We start from the raw sequence: 13,812 nt of genomic DNA, 5'->3' as shown, positions 1-13,812 counted from the left end.
ATAAGTGCAATCAGGTTTCCTGTATGTTGTGATGGTGTCTCCTTTAGGTGCAATAGGAAGATCAGAGAAGAGAATAATTATAATTAGGGAATGATTCATACAACTCTACAACAACAAAAAAATCCAATTAAAAAATAGTCAGAGGACCTGAACAGACACTTCTCCCAAGAAGACATGGAAATGGCCAGCAGACATATGAAAAGATGCTCAACTTCACTAGCTATTAGAGAAATGCAAATCAAAACCACAGGGAGATGCTACCTCACACCTGTTAGAATGGCTGTCATCAATAGGACAAGTAATAAGTGTTAGAGAGGATGTGGAGGAAAAGGAACCCTCATACACTGCTGGTGGGACTGCAGATTGGTGCAGCCACTATGGAAAATAGTATGGAAGTTCCTCAAAAAGTTAATAGAATTACCATATGACCCAGCAATAAGAACTTTACAACTTTTTAAAATATGTAAGCCCCAATAATGGTTAAAAATTACCCACGATTCTAAAAGAATACAATTTAACATCAGAAAGTTTCCCACATAATGCATCAGGTATTCATGAAAAAGGAGGATGTGAGAAACTGCTAGTTAGTAATAGTTTTATCTCTATTTTTGCCACTTCTGGCTTACTTTGGTCTTTGGTAAATCCATTTAAAGAGCAGGTGTTAAACAAAATAAGTCAGAAAACGTTGAGGACCATATCATTTCACTCATATGTGGGATATAGTACTGAAAGCAACAAACAAACAAGACAAATGAAAACTCAAAGACAAAGTCAATAGTTTAGTGGTTACTAGGGGAAAAGTGGGCAGGGGGCAGGTAGATAGGGGTAAAGGGGTCAGATATATGGTGACAGAAGGAGATTTGACTTTGGATGGTGAACACACAATGCAATAGACATATGAAGTATTATTGAATTGTATACTTGAAATCTATATAATTTTATTAACCAATGCCACCCTAATACATTTAATTTTAAAAAATAAATAAATAAAAATATTTTATATTTATGTATAAAACAAAATAATACAGAGTTAGAAATATATAACAGCAGATTCAGAAAATCATCTTGCAACTCAAAATAATTCAGATGTGACTCATCAGTGGATGCTAAAACCATTAGATAAAAGTTGGGGAGCTGAAAAGTTGTTTCAGTCTCAAACTATCTCTCCACCTGTTGACTTTCAGGTGGAGATATATAGCAGACATCACCTTAATCAAATGATCAAAATTAACATGAACAGTAATAAGACATATCACGTCTTCTGGTGAAGTGCACTAGGAAGGATATATCATTACTTCTGTCATGTTCCTTCCAAAAAATTCATCACTTGGATCTAATCATAAGAAAGCATCAGACAAAAACAAATTTATGGACATTTTAGAAAATAAAGGGTCCATATTCTTAAAAAACAACTCGGCGAATTAGAGCCAAAGAAAGGCTGAGAAACTTTTCCAGATTAAAGGTGACTAAAAACACATGATAACTGAATGCAATGCATGATCTTGGATTGGAAAAATAAAGTTGGTACAAAGGACAGCATTAAGACAATTGGCAAAACATGAATAAGGACCTTATATCAGCTAATGCATTACTGTGGAAACTAATTAATTTTATAATTGCACTTAGTTATGTAAGAGACTGTCCTTATTGTTAAAAAGGGAGGAGCTGAGAGCCAGATGAGGGGCTTGCTACATGGGTGTGACATTGTAGCAGGGTAAAAACTAGGAAACAGGAGAGAATACAAATATATAACTGAGTTGTTTTCTGTCCCCAGGATACCTTTATAACGGTAATAAAGAGCTAAGAGTTCCTCAGGTGCATTTGATGTGCATTACCTTACTTAAAGCTTGCAAGAGCAACTCTGTGAAGTAAGTGCAATTATTATTATCACTTCACAGATGAGGAAACTGAAGCACAGAGAGGATTAATCCTTTATCCAAGATGACACAGCTTGTAAGTGGCAGTGTAATCCATATTGTCTCTCCTGTGATCCAGAGGCTACCTCCCTCAGAAAAATCTACATCATTTATTGTGTTAAGATGCTTTTCACTTTAAACAACAGAAAACCTTGATTCAAACTAAATTATAACCTTATGTAACAGGCATTCCAGTGGCAGGGCGAGTTCCAGGCAGGGTGGTTATCAGTGCATTAGGGATGGTATCAAGGGCCCAAGTCTCTTCTGTCTCCTTGCTCTCTGTCATCCTCAGTGTTGGCCTCCTCCTCAGCTGGTCCCTAGATGGCTGTCCTGGTTCCAGCCTTCACATCCAGATAGGCTAATATCCAGAGACAGAAAAGACCATCTCTGGGTTTCTTTTCTATGGGGAAGGAAACTTCTCTAACACCAACCCCTCCAGGAGATTTCACCCATCAGCACATTGGGCAGCAGTGGGTCACACACTCATTCCCGAACTGTTCTGTGCCTGAGTCTAATTTATGAAAGTGACTGAATGACAACATGGGGATGTCAGTGTCACTGAAAGAGAAGTTTTGTGTTATTCAGAACTGTCTTAGTAATGAGGCCCCACTCACTCTGCGGGACCAGCCTCACAACGAACTTCAAGTTTTGGTCAGAAAGCTGAAGGAGAGCCTAAGCCAGAAGCCTTTATCGGGGTTTCTCAGAGAAAGGCAAGGCAGGGTAAAGTAAACAGCTTCGGATTGTCTAGTTTGAATAATGTCAGTGGGCTTTAGGCTGTAAAGGTGGTCCCTAGTTGCTTGACACCTGGCCCTGCGATTGATTAAGGCACAGGTATATTACCTCGTGGGGTACAAGGGCCAGATGGAGAGGGTATGGCTCTGGGGTGGTTAGTTTACATATTAGAGACATGCTCTAGGCTGAGTCCTTTGCTGTTTCTGAGAATCAGCTAGTCCTGGGAGGAGCTGTCTCTTCCTAGCCAAATGTTTTTTTTTAATGTGAAAACATTATAACACAAAAAAAAAGACAACAAAACAAAACATTAATACATGAACCAGTCACTGACAATGAGAATGGCATCACCTTGACTTGTTTCAACTAAGTACTTTGCAATAGAATGGATATGGGGATGTCAACTCTAATGTCCACGGCACAAAACAAGGCACTAATGTGAGTGTGTGTGTATGTGTGTGTGTATAAAGCAGAACTAATTTCCAGAGCCAGGCTGACGGAGTAAAAACTTGCATGTGGTAACACAAAAATCAAAGGATGAGTGTGAGGAGAGCTAGCATCTCATTGACAATATAATTTGATGTTCAATGGCAGCAGGCCGAGAAGCTTAACCAGTGAAGTACAAAAATTCAACATCCCTACGCCTATATTTGCCCTTCCCTTGAAAGTGCTTTGGTTGAGTATTACCCAGGTATCATTCTAGGGACGACCAACAATCCTCCTTCAGACTGACAAATTCTGTCTGTAGCTTTTCTAACACTTAGTCAAGACTAGGTTTTTATCAAATGGGAGAAGCAAACTTACTCCTTAAAATGATTTTTACATATCTCTGCTCTGATATTGTAACGTAATCTTAGAGAGTAACCTAATTCCCCTTATTTCTGAGTTCTCCTGAGGTGTGACATTATCCCTTACCCCTTTTTCTCCCTATGGAAACAGTATAACTTACCTACTTGGTCATTTCTGGCGTCCACATTTGTAAAATGCTAGTCATAGAAGTCCTTTTCCATTGAACTATACTACCCCATACCTCAAATATCAGGTCAGGATGATAGTTTAACAAATTACAGATACCTTGGGAATATTGTAACATTGTGGAGTATTATTAAAGAGATTTTGCTGCCTACTAATCAGTAGTTTAAAGATAACTTAATTCTTCACAGGATGAGTAAATCAAGAATGAGAGCTTAAGAAACTTGCTCAAACCACTGCTGGTAGCGATGGAATTACTTTGAAATTCTAGGTCTGTTTTGCTTTAAGCCATTATATGTTTTCAGTGAAACCTATAAAAAGTACTTGCCTTATAACTGGAAATTTGTACCTTTTGACTTCCAGTCAAATAAATAAGTACTGGAAATGTAAAGTACAACATGATGATTATAGTTAACAGTGCTGTATGCTGTATTTGAAAGCTGCTAAGAGAGTAAATCCTAAAAATTCTCATCACAAGAAAAAAAAATGTAAATATACAAGGTGATGGATGTTAACTAAACCTACTATAATAATCATTTTGGAATATATGTATGTCAACTCATTCTGTACACTTTAAACTTATACAGTGTTTATGTCAATTATATCTTAATATAACTTGAAAAAAAAACAAGCACTTGCCTCATCCTTACTTGCTTCTAAATTCTTCAGATGTGCTGAACAAAGTTAAGACACGTGATTAAGAGACAATTTCCAAAGAGATATTACTGGAATCCTCTCTGTCTTTTCTTGGTACCTTCCAGCAGGTGGACCCTAGAAGTGAATGCTCTTCTCATGGTGCAAGGCTCAGAGTTAAGACTTTCATGCCCCATTTACCAGGTTTCAGCTGTTTTTAGGGAACTGGTCACTCTGAAGATTTGACCCCGCTTAAAAGGTAGAAAGAAATTCATCTTCTTTGTACTTAAAATCCATCTATGCATTTCTCTTTACTGGAAGGAGCCTCAAATATGATCCATGCAACTTCTTGATTCAGAAGAGAAGTTATAACAGTAGACCCCAGGCCTGATGGTTTCAGCACATCTCTTCTGAGGTCTTATCCAAAGCATCCTAGAACTGTACATTGATGTTGTTGTCCTGTGGTTTACTTGAATTTTCTAGTTGGAAGAAGGATGTCTATATCATCAGGAATAACTTAGCAACTGTAACATAAATGAAACATTGTCAGAATGAGTGGAAAGAGAACTGATTTGGGGGTCAGGCAGACCTGAGAGTGATTCCCAGCTTCACTCTTTATTAGTCAAGTTAAATAACCCATCACACCTTCTTTCCTGATGTCTCATGGTCTTTTGGAAATGACAAATGTAAATAGCTTAGTTCACAGTTGATAATAAAAACGTTATAATTGAGATTTGTCTGTATGTCTTCCCTACAGAACTGCAAGCTTTTTGAGTACTGCGCCTGAACCATCTCTATTTTCCCCAAACTCACAGTACATTATTTCATATCCGTTTCAGTTGAGCTCAACAGTTCTTGTTGAGGAGAGTTAAGTTAGACCTTATACTCTTCCCCTTAAATACAATGGGGTTAAATCTAGTGATTATTTTCAACTTCAATTCCTGTATTCTTATTCACACTGCCTATGTGCTAATGTTGATATTAATCTTCTTAACATAGGATGTTAAAATTTGCTTCATTATGACTTTCGTCTTGATCCATGTTTTGAGTATTTGAGATAAATGGGGTTTGGCTGGGCTTAATGTAACTCCTCGCTGTCCATCAGATTGACTTCTATACATACAACAGTAATTTTAAATATAGTAGATTAAATTATGCAATAATATCATTTCATGAATAATGGCTCTGAATAATATCTAAAAATCTAGATTTTGTAAAAGTAAAGTCCTGTATTTTGACAAAATTTTACATAGTCTTTTCTGAGTCACCTTATAAGTTATTTTTTTCTTCAAAAAGAGATTCATAAAGTTGCCAAGCATCTTCACATGGACCAGAACTGAAAGTTACCTATAATTCATGTTTAATCAACACAATATAAAATGCCACGATGACATTGCACTCAAGAATGTTTACTTCTTGCTTACCTCTCTTATCTATCTTCAGGTACAACTTCAAAAGTATTTAATATACAAATAGCAACTAGAGAGCCACTGATCTTCTCAAAATCATTCAAAGAAATATATAAAAGTAGAATTTTATTAGATTTGGGGAACTTGTATCTTTGAGTTTCCACCTTTTGATTCATACCATTGCTATACACTGGTTTTGCAAAACCTCTGCTGAATGGCTGAGAACATATACAAATCTGTTTCTTTCATGTAGGGCATTTTCCCTTGATTCTTCACCTTCCCAACTTCTACTCATTCTTAAGGTCTCAATTTACAGGTCGCTTTCTCAAAGATTATATCCCTACCTCCTCTCCCCGAATGAGTCAGTTTTTTTCAGCTATGAGATACTAGAACACTGTATTTCCTGTAACATAGGCAATAAATAATTTCGTATCTATCCACCAGAGGTTAAATCTTGATGAGAAAATGCAAAGAAATCTAGACATTTTACCAAAACAACATTTCGGAGGCTGATTTTTTTTGTATTCTAAATTAAGAAAGTTCTTATTCAGGATCAAAAACAAGTAACTGGAAATAGAATCTCTTTCACATTATTGATAGCTGTAACCTAAGAGATATCATGCTGAACAAATTTTTTCCTTTTGTATTTCCTAGATATATCACTTGCAGAGACTGATAATGCCACATGATGGCAAGAGGATATAAGGTTTATGACTCACATAATGAGGCTTCTGGAGAGAAACTTCCCAGTGTGGACCCCCAAACCCGGTCCAAAAACACCATGAGAGAGTGAGGAAGGAGACTGGCTAGGGGTTTTTATTGTGGTTAGGGAGTGGAGCTAGGTGAGGATTACCGCAAGTGGGTAGGGCTTTGTACGGTGTTAATCTCCCACTGGTGCCAAAGAGGCAGCACCCAGGTTTCCTTATTAATTTCCCCAGGCATGGGATAGAAAGGCAAGAAGGAGGAGGAGGCTTAAGCTGTTGGCAGTCAAATGTCAGAAAATGGAATTTTACTCTTTATTACAGGAAGGTTAATAAAATATATTAAAAATGTAAGTGAACACATTAATAAATCACCCATCATTCAAATCAATTATATTAACATCTTGACATATTTCCTATTTCTTTTTTATGCTGCTATGATGAGTAGGTTTGGGGGTGTGTCTATTTTACTATATTGTAGCATATGTGTGTATATATATATTTTTTGATTTTTCAAAGAGTAAAATCATTTGTAAAAAGAATAATGGGTATAGCGCTCCTATTATCTTTTAAATGCAATTAAATCTATAATAAATAAACATTGTGCCACTGGTTTAATAATAATATGCAGCCACATATAATTTGAAGAAAATGTAATTCCATTCTACAAATTGGAAGTAAATCAACATAAAAACATTTACAAGTTTAGCAAAGTGTCTGGATACAAGAAATATCTCAATATAAAAATTATCCCTTTAGACCAAAACAAAAAGGTAAATCATCCTACTCACAATAGCAACAAAAGCAGGACACTTATGAATAAACTGAAAAAGATGAATGGGTACATTATGAAACATATAAAAAATGTCCTATCTAATTGTAAATCATGTTGTATACATAAAATTTTTCTTAACTCTAGAGGTTAAATGCCATTATATTTAAAATGCTAATAGATTTTTGTGTCATATTTTTATTGGGTATGGGCAAGGCAGAGTGTTCTACTCTGCATAACAGAATAGCTAACCTATAAATACTTTTATCATATATTAAGATCTTATATGTTTTACATGGCCTATCTCTTAATGGCTTTAATAATATTGAAATGCAAATAATGAGAAAACATTGGTAATTAAAATGGCAGATGTTTATTATCCATATGTAAAGATGTCCAGTAGAAAGTTCACAAAAGAAACATCAATTGATCAATCAGTTTACAAAGCAAGAAATATTCCAACAAATAAATCAGTTTACAAAGCAAGAAATATTCCAACAAATCTCTGATGTACATATAAAAAAATATTAAATCTCATAATAATCAAGGATATACAAATTAATTTTATCAGTTTTTATTTTGAAAGTGGCATAAGACTAAGAAAAGGCTTAGTACATGCCTGCATGTAGTAACACTGGAATATTCATATACAGCTGGCAGCAGTGCAAACCGGAACATTACTTTTTAAAATAAATGGGTATTGCCAGGGGCTGGAAGAAGAGAGAAATGGGGAGTTGTTGCTCAATGGGAACAAAGGTGTAGTTATACAAGATAAAAATTCTAGAGATCTGCTGAACACATCGTACCTTAAAAATACTGTATTGTGCAGTATATTGTTAAGAGGGCGATCTCAAGTTAAGTGTTCTTACATAATAAAGAAATGAAAGAAATGCAATTTGTAATATATTGAGAAGATCACAATGTTTTTATTTTGATCTAGGAATTCCACTTTTTAAAATAATGAGAAATAAAGCATAAAATCTTTAATCTTGAAATAGTCATCCTAATAGTCTAACATGTAAAAATTAGAAATATCCTAAGAAATACATCTTTCAGCTACCTAATTCCTATTTTAACCAGTGAAAGTTTGCTATTCAGCCCATTTTTAAAGTTTTTTTGTCAGCTTTTTAGATTTCCAACTCCTTTTTAGAACTCCCTCTTTTTATTGAGTTATAATATATACCTTAAAGGGCACAAATCTTAATGCATAGCTCTTTGCATTTTTACATATGTATACTTCTATAAAAACATCACCCAGATCAAAATGTAGAATATTATTAGTATCATGGGAGTCTCTGTCATCTTGCATCCAAGCTCTCCTCCAAAGGTACTTTCTATTCTGACTTCTGTTTATATATGTGTGTGTGTGTGTGTGGAGTGCCAAGCCCTCAATATTGTGTGTGTATGTATATATATATACATATGTGTGTGTGTGTGTGTGTGTGTGTGTGTGTGTGTGTACACATATACTATTTTTTATTTCTATATTATATAGAAAATTATTGTTTTAATAAATAAACATTGTACCACTCGTTTAGTAACAATATACAGTCACATATTATTTGAAGAAAATGTAATTGCATTCTACAAATTGGAAATAAAATCAATAGAAAAACCTTTGCAATAAGTTTAGCAAAGTGTCTGGATAAATGGAACAATACAGTATATATTTTTTGGCCTATTTTACTCAAGAAAATATAAGTAGTATTTATTCATTTTATTGCATATAACAGTTCACTCTTTTTTTTGGTAGCTATGTTGCATTTTCGTGTTTAACTATTTCACAATTTATGGTTCATTGTTATTGCTAGATATTTAGGTCGTATCCAGTTTAGGCTACTATAAATAGTTCAGGTATGAACATTCTTTTTTAAGTTCTTTGTTGGTTCTAAGAACCCGTTTCTTTTGGGAAGATCTAAGAGTCAAATTGCTAGGTCATAAGGACTATTGATGTTGTGCTTTAATAAATAGTACAAAGTTTTTCAAAATGGCTATACTGATGTACATTGCTACCAGCGACACAAGAAAGTTTCAGTTACTCCACTAACTGAACATTACTCATTAACACTTGGTATTATCAATTCTGTTGGGGTCCAGTAGCATGTACTTGTTTAATTTGCATTTTGTGTGTGTGTGATATGCCTATTCAAGTCTTTTTCCCATTTTATTCTGAGTTGTCTGGGTTTTTCTTAATTTTCTGTAGCAATTCATTATACATTTTGTATATGTCATTTGACAGATACATGTGTTGTGAATATTTCATTTGGCACTTGGCTTTTCCAACAAAACGTTTCCATGTAGTTTAGCAGTAATGTTTGGAAAGAACAAGGAACATAATAATGTCCTCAATAAAGTCCTCAATCTTATGATGTCTTGAAACTTTATGGAAAATTCATGATCAGTTTACTCTCCTTGTTTCTAAGAGAAGAAAAATTAGTCCTATTCCTATATTAGCAGCTTGAGGATTTTGCAGGGAAAAAAAAGTTCATACAAAGTATTATGCCAAGGTCTTTTGATTCTGAGATAGTAAGGTTTTAAATGAAAAAGTAAATGTTTATTCAGAGTGGACTCCTGGGAGATACTGTCCAGTAATCTAAGAAAACTCTCATCACTGACACTGATTGTTAAAATTGGTTCTGAAATAACTGGAAATATAATAAAAGAAAAAATATTAATTTTCCATTTTGTCTTGAATGCTAAGAAAATGATGTCTTGAGTCAGCCTATGTTTAGAACTATTCCACCATAGTACACTCTTCATAGAAGGTTGAATATTAGGATAGCACTTAAATAATTTACTGTGGAATAGGGATTGTTGCCATTTGCCTACCTATACATTTTGAAACTAAAAATAAACAACCTGTCCATTTCAGAAACTTAAAAATTGTTTATATCTCCTTGATGGCCATGGGAACTTTGTCCATCTTCTCTGGAAACTGGTTAGGTGGTGCTTCCATTGGGAAGTAAACCATCTAATCCTTCAAACTAATTTGATATCTTTCAAGAAGAAAATATATCTTGTTCAAAATACCTTAATAAGAACCATTCTTGGATATTTCAGAGAAGCAGAATGTGACTATATGAATCAGTAACCACTGTCTATTGACTTCCCATGTATCACATTTTGCCCTAGATATATGTGTGACTCTCTAAGTGTTTTCTTTACAATGTAGTTTTTTGAAGCTTTTTAAAAACATATATTTAGAAACTATGATTCAGAAAGTTTAGATAATTACCAATTTCAGGATTTCTACTTAAAAATGGGTCTTCAAGGTACAAGATTTCATGACTATTTTGTTACATTTAATATCTTAAAATCTACATGTTCATTTGAAATGTACATTTATCTCTAAGTATAGAAATGTTATGGTGTCAGGAGGTTCAAGATGGTGTAGAAACATTCTGAGTTCACCTCCTCTCATGGACACAATAAATCCACAATTACATATGAAAGAATTACCTTTGAAGGGAGCCTAGACAAAGGATGAACACAGCCTCTGCAACAATAGACAGCACCGAGAAAGATAGAAGAAGCAGAGATACAGTCTTCCTATTAAAAAAACACACACACACACACAGCCTAGCTGAAAAGTGCCATGGTCAGGAGGGATCTCAAAGGTACAGAACGTTTCCCTAAGGAGTGAAGAATTTGAGCTCTACATCAGTCACTTCAACCCTTAGATTTTGCACAGGAGAGACAAGCCCCCAGAACACCTGCTTTTGAAAACCAATGGGGAATATATCAAGAAAAATTATAGAACTGCAGGGAAACAAAAACCAGCTCTTAAAGATCTTATGCACAGACTTTCTCAATGTGGAAACCAGAACAAAAATGCCAGAAAGAAAAACACAAAAACCACAGGAGAAGGAAAGAGGGAGGAAAAAACAGGATGAAATCCAAATGTAAAAAAAGGAAAGTTGTAGAAGATTTGTAGAAAAGGAATCTTGAGAAAGGAAACTTTTATGTGTGCTCAAGACGAATAAGATTGAAATAAATTTAATCAAGTACGTGAAATTAAATATCAAAAGTGAGCTGAGCAAAATTAGAGTTTGGTTTTCTCTTTCTGCTAAAAAGGAGATAGTTTTCTTGGATTATTTGTAATTTTGGTTGCTATCTTAAAATGTTATGTTACAGAGAAAATCTAATTTCTTTGTCAATTGCATTATAATCAGATCTGTAACTATGTCATTTTAAGGTTTTTGTCATTTACAGATAGTCCTTAGGTCTAACTTTAATAGTTATTCATAAGTTTGCTTCTAGCAGGATGATGTACCCAACAGATGTACCTCTCTGTCATATTAGTCCCAGAGACTGGGTTTTAGTAAAATTATGGAAAAACAAACATCCTGATGATTAGCTTGAGCTCAAGTAGGTGGGACCCTACAGGTTCTTTTTAATAAATCATGCTTCTGTTAAATCGATCCAGCTCTTCTTAAGATCACCCAGGACAGCCCCACCACTGACAAAAATTTATTCAGAAGGCTTCCAGAAATCAGAGGGAGACATTCTCCTGTTCTGGCCATAGCTGTGCCCCTACAGTAGGGATACTCATGTAAACCCCTAACAGATTTCAAGTTACTGTTTAGAAGACAACTAACAAAAGATAAGTAATGCACCACTCATTACCGTGCATCCTTGTCTTCACTTTACTTGCCTGTATTTCTAACATTCCACTTATTTTAAACCATGTCCTTTGCACAGAAAAAAATTAATTAGCTTCCTTTAAATTTGACTGACTCAAAAGAGAAGCTCCCCAATATTCTCACTATTATCTACCTGGCTATCAAGAAGAGGGTTTCTAGCCAACGTCTGGTAGGACCTTATCATTTTTGGAGGAGAAAGGAGACCATGAACACATGATTAGAAATCATTCAATGACTTTAGGAATAATGACCAACGAGGCCACTCAAACCATAGCATCTCAAAAGGAAGCCTTAGATTCTGGCCAGAGTTGTATTGGATAATAGAATTGCTTTGCATTACATCCTAGTTGAACAGGGTGGTACCTGTGCAGTGGTCAACTGTTGCTCAAAAGCTGTAGACCAGGGCATAAAAATGCTAGTAATGCAGGACAATAGTGCCCAACCAGGCAAATGTAAATATTAGCAATTAGGTGCAAAACAGTTCCATTCCTTAAGCCCCTAAGTTTACATCACCTAACCAGCATCTATGGGCTCTTTCACAATCCTCTACTTTGTGTGAGCAGATGAAAGTTATTGCCAAGGGAGTTAGAAAAATAAATTTGGCTGAAAATTGTACAGGGCTGGCTCCTTATTGGGGCTTAGGAAATGCTATAAAGAAAGTTCCTCCGACCATGTCTGTTAAAATGGCCTGATGCCTTAGCACCAGAGCTGATAAAGGGCCAACGTCAGCTACTGTTCAGAGCTCCTGGAGATATTGAACCAGGGGAGGGGACACCTGAATGGGAGTTGGATTGGCAACTTCTACCAAATTGGATACGATACTTCTTGCCAGAGAGTGAAGTGTGTCCCAGCCACCTAAAGTGGTCCCCATGGATCCTGTCGAAATCTGGGTCACACGCTCTGTGGATAGCAACTGACACCAAGAGCACAAAGACAGGCTGTTTAACATGCAGATGTGTAAACAAGAAGTACCTTGAGTCTGAGTACTCCTATATAGATACAGAGTTAATGTGTTTACAGAGGCAATTGACATGCAACTGTATCCCAGATGAAAGGGAACCTCTTAAAAACAGTTTTGAGGATGTTCAAAGACTAAAAGGGCTTTAATAGTTTTACAAATCAAGAACCATGCTTCCTATAAGCAGGACATAAAATGTCTCAAGTTTATAAATGGAAAATATATGTAAACTAATCATATTCATTCAATAGTTGGGGCAAAATATATGTTCACTAATTCCACAAATATTTAATAGGCATCTAGCAGACACTGTTTTAGTTGCTGGGGTTCTGACAGTGAATGAAACAGACAAAAATAATTCTATAAAAATGATCTTGCACATTTCATTATCTTTGTCCATGCACATTATTCCTGTTCTTTGGAAGTGAGAGGAATTGTTTTGCTTACTGAAGAAGGAAAGGAGCTTTCACTGGATGAAGAGAGCACAAGAGCCATGCAAACTGCAGCTAAGAAGAATGGAGAATGCCACTCACTCACTGTTTATAGGCTCCACTGTACCTGATGCCTGGGCTTAGTTCTGACAATACCCATAAAAGCCAATATCCAAAGATAAGATATGGTAGAGTATTATCTATTATTTTCAGTATTTTCTCTATGCATGCATTTACATATATGTGTATTTTTCCATTTTAAATATTTATCTTATAATGTACACACTCTTTTGTGTAATGCTGCTGTTATTTCAAATCATGATAATTTGCAAATTCATTAAACTTTAATATTTGGATGTTTAAAAAGATTAAATAGTACCATGAAGTTAAGCAAGGAAATATAGAACAGTATTTATCTAATTTCAGATAAGGGAAGGCTTTCTAAGCAGAGATGCCAAAACCCATATTTGGAAAATTTGATTTGGCCCAAGAATGAAAATGTCTTTGCAAAGAATACCATAAAAATTAAATGGTAAATGAAAATAGTTAAAAGAAAGATGTTTTATATAAATAACATGTGTAATACATTAAATATATATGTATAATACATTAATACATGTGTAATACATTAAATATATATACACATTA

The sequence above is a fragment of the Pteropus alecto genome, unplaced genomic scaffold (genome assembly GCF_000325575.1).
Source record: "Pteropus alecto unplaced genomic scaffold, ASM32557v1 scaffold312, whole genome shotgun sequence".
Lineage (NCBI taxonomy): Eukaryota > Metazoa > Chordata > Mammalia > Chiroptera > Pteropodidae > Pteropus > Pteropus alecto.
The sequence above is the reverse complement of the archived record's forward strand: the minus strand, read 5'-3'. Positions refer to the sequence as shown.